The sequence below is a fragment of the Suricata suricatta genome, chromosome 7 (genome assembly GCF_006229205.1).
Source record: "Suricata suricatta isolate VVHF042 chromosome 7, meerkat_22Aug2017_6uvM2_HiC, whole genome shotgun sequence".
Taxonomy (NCBI): domain Eukaryota; kingdom Metazoa; phylum Chordata; class Mammalia; order Carnivora; family Herpestidae; genus Suricata; species Suricata suricatta.
The window spans coordinates 5,001,066-5,005,324 of record NC_043706.1 but is presented as its reverse complement, the minus strand read 5'-3'; the positions used below and the strand labels follow the sequence as shown (position 1 = coordinate 5,005,324).

Sequence of the window (4,259 nt, the reverse complement as noted above, 5' to 3'; positions counted from 1 at the left end):
TTCCAAAATGATAGATTTGTAGAAGACTCATGCATAATTTTGATCAATACTGATTGTGTAGGTGACTTAGATGCTTATCATATGGGGAAGGAAGGTATCTTCAGAATTCAAATACAAAACAATGTTTTGAGCATAGCAAAGGCAGAAGTTAGTTCTTTGTGAACAGGGATCAATAGTCTGTCTGCTTTAGAGGAAGTATAGAAAAACAGGATTCTCAGGAAATGCAATGTGTGCTCACATAATCACAAAAGAAAAAGTTCCTACTGGAAGTTCCTTCACAAGGTGCAATCAGCATTGTAGGGTCAGTAAAAAGGGACAAGTCACTCAGGACACCAATCAACAAAGTGCCTCTAGGGGTCAGTGCACAAAAACAATTGAGTGGGAGTGGATACTGGTCATCATGTGACAGCAACAGGCCTTGCAAACCTGCCTTAACCTCACAAGGACCAATCTCAAGTTGTCAGTTCAGAATGGCTCCCAACAAACTTCACTTTTTTTTTTGCTTTCTGTACAGTAATTTTTCTAAGTAACCCTCTGTTTTCCTGTTTCCTTTTCTTAAATTTCTCTTCCTTAAATTGCTGTAATTTCATTTATTTTATTACTTTTTTATTTTCTTTTGGAATGAGAGCAGGAGTAGGGGAAATGGTCAGAGGGAGGAATGGAGAGAGAGGGGGCAGGCAGGAGGTGGGAGGGAGGAGAGAAGGGGTGCAAAAGAGAGAGAGACAGAGAAAAATAGAAACAGAAGGAGAGAGAGGGATTGATTTCCAAGCAGACCAAATCAAAGGTCAGAGGCTCAACCGAGCCATCCAGGTGCCTTTAACAATGCTTTCATTGTAATAGGTCCTATTGTCTTCATACCAATGTTATGAAACAAATTGTTTTTGTTGGCTGTTGTTAAGAAGCTATGAGGTCCAGAATCCCTGTTTCTCCATCCCCATCAGGTACTCCTAGAAGTACCTCTTATTTAATACAATCCTTGCATTTGACCCACTGTATGAGGTTTTTGGGGCGGCTGTAACACAGTATAACCAGCTGGGTGTCTGAAAACAAGAGAAATCCACCCTGTCAGAGTTTCAGAGGCCAGAGATCTGAAATCATGCTGTCAGTAAGGTCCCGCCCCTTAGGAGGCAGGGCAGAACCCTTCCTGCCTCTTCTGTGCTCCCCCTGCTGGCTCGCAGTCCTACCCACCCCTGGACTTGAAGCTAGGACACTCCCATCTCTGCCTCTCTTGTCACGTGGCGTTCTCCATGGGGGCCTCTCTGTCCAGATTTCCCTCTGGTTATGAGGACCTCAGTCACACTGGATGATGGACCCATCCACCTGGCTGTACCTTAACCTGAGTCATTCTGGAAGGGCCCTATTTCCAAATAAGGCCACACGTTCCACAGGTAGAGAGGTTAGGCTGTCATCACATCTTTCTGGGGGGACACAGTCCAAACTGTAACACCATTATTTTGTACTTTTCAAAAGATGGGCTTTCTGGAATCTGGCCCCTGTCCCGTTACTAATTCCAAGAGGACCTAGAGCAGAAGGAGTTTCTATGTGTAAGGGCGAAAAAATCCAAATATCTAACGGTGAGATGACAGGATACTGGGGATTTCCTTTCCTCTCTGCAGGCTAAGTAAGACCAAGGTGGATCAAGGACAACAAACCTGAGCACATGTGACACCCATTCTGGATCATGACCCTTCGTAGAATGAGCAAGTTTCAATGGTATAGAATACGGCCCTGATTTCCCTAATTCCAGCACCCTCTCTTGACAAAGCAGGTGATGAACTCTTCAGGAGTCACACCCATCCAACCTTGACCTGCCCTCACTTCGAGAGAGAAGTCAAGAAAAAGCAGCTCAGAGAGCAGCTTGGGGAGAGGGCTGCCACTGCTCCCGCACCTACAATGGGCTCCCAGGCACCGAGATCCTCAGTAAACAAACAAAATGGAAGGTAATCAAGACAAGACATATCGTGAGAGGAGAAGCCAAGAATTCAAAAACGTAGCAATTTTTCAGCCCCATATTCTGTGCTCTCATTTCTCTAATGGAAGCTAATAAAGTAAAAGAAGTTAGAGTAGGGGCGCCTAGGTGGCTCAGTCCGTTAAGTGTCCGCCTTTGTCTCAGGTCATGATCTCACAGTTCATGGGACTAAGCCCCGTGTCCGGCTCTGTGTTGACAGCTAGCTCAGAGCCTGAAGCCTGCTTCGGATTCTGTGTCTCCCTCTTTCTCTGACCCTCCCCTGCTCGCACTGTCTCTCACTGTCTCTTAAAAATAAATAAAAAAACATAAAAAAAAAAAAGAGAGTAAACCTGTGGCAATCAACACAGATGACTGTCCAGGAATTTACTGGCAACACAGGTAATGCTGTACAATGACAGTATAAAATGACTCCCTATTAGGAGATCAAGATGAATTAAGGGAAACACAAACCAGCGTTGGTTTATAAACACAGGAAGGGCGGCGGTGTGGAATGGGGAGTAGCAGATTCCATGTGGCTCCAAAGGGGAGACCAGGGAAGAAGTGGGAGAAAATGCAGGCAGACAAAGGGCCACACCCCACCTGTCAGCTTTCTAAGACTCATCCTGGTGAAAGAGTGGAAGAGGAGCACAAGAGGTTTCCTCTCATCACATCCACCGCTCCAATTAAAGATCACAGACATTAGGGTGAGTACGACCAGGCTGGAGAAGGTTAGGCAGCTTCGTAGAAGAAACAGCATCTCTGTACACGGCAGATACACAGATTGTAAGGCACGGATGAGAGATCCAGTCCCCAGGTGTCTCCAGAAGTATTACAAAGTAGAGATGGAGAATATATCTTTCTTTTTATTTTAAGCATTAATTTATTTAGAGAGGGAGAGAGCAAGAGAGAGAGAGAGAGGGAGCGCGCGCACTAGCATGCAAAGGAGCAGGGGAGGGTCAGACACACAGGGAGAGAGAGAAAGAATCCCAAGCAGTCTCTGTATTGTCAGCACAGAGCCTGATGTGGGGCTCGATCTCATGAGCTGTGAGATCATAACCTGAGCCAAAGTCAGACGCCCAACTGAGCCACTCGGCGCCCCCACAATGGCCCCTGATGAAATCCAAACATCCTCCTCTCCATCGTGTGCCAGACATTCTGAGCAGGTAAAATGAACCTATTCCCACACTCCCGGAAACACAACTGCACATCACCAAGAACAAAGAGTAAACCTTACAAAGAACCAGCGATGAGAGACAGAGTATTTCAACCCCAGGCGGAACAACTAGGAAGGTGGTATGATTTCCAGGGCCACACCACAGATGCCAGAAGATAAAGGAGGTAAGACATCAAAGTGCTGAGGGACAGAACTGCCAGCCTGGGACTCAGAACTCACCCAACGTGCATCCAAGAGAAAGGGCGAGTGTGGCTTCTCCAGCACGGACACTGAAACTATGAGGGTTCCAAGATTAGCACGGCCCGTGTGCAAGGATGACATGCAAATTCGTGAATTATTTCCTGTTTTCTGTGCTATGTTGCATGCATCACATTGAAAAATTTTTCATGAACTCAAAAATTGTAAAAAAGAGGGACAATGAAACAAGGATTTTTAAGGCAGGCACAGAGTCTGCCACCCATATATTCCAACTAAGACAGGAAGAAAAAGGATGCTAAACAGAGGGGATGGTGGGATCGGTACACGAGGAACTAACATGAGTCATAAAAACATGTTATCCAAAGAAAAATGTTAAATGATAATAAGCAGGAGATGGGGGGGAAGTAGAAATTTTATGTACATTAAGGTCTTCCACAGTTTGGGAGAAGAATGGAAATATTTATTAATTTGACATTTTTTAAATAAAAGAAATCCGGCATGTTAAAAATAAAATGAGATGCCTGAGTGGTTCAGTGAAACATCTGACTTTAACTCAAGTCACAATCTCACAGTTCGGGGGTTCAGGGCCACATCGGGCTGTGTGCTGACAGCTAGTCTCCTCTCTCTCTCTTTCTGCCCCTTCCCTGCTCACACTCTGTCTTTTTCTCTCTCAAAAATAAGTAAACATAAAAGAAAAGAAAAGAAAAGAAAAAAAAAAAGACAAGGAGGTTGAAGATGCTGAACTAAGAAAATATTTCGACTTCCTGATAGGCACAAATATACGAGAGAGATGGTAAAGATAACGGTTCTAAAGGGAAGACATCTTCAGAGATTATTTTGAAGAAGTTTGCAAAAAAGGCAACTGTGTGTTATATGGACCAGAGGACAGTGAGGCTACACATCCTATACTTCAGTTTAATGACAAAAGAAAAAAAAAAA

General features: G+C 44.5%; 1 protein-coding gene across 1 annotated transcript in view; it reads right to left on the bottom strand.

Annotated features, from left to right (window-relative positions):
• Positions 1-4,259, bottom strand: part of LOC115295643 (zinc finger protein 91-like) — a 71,178-nt gene that overhangs the window by 66,412 nt on the left and 507 nt on the right.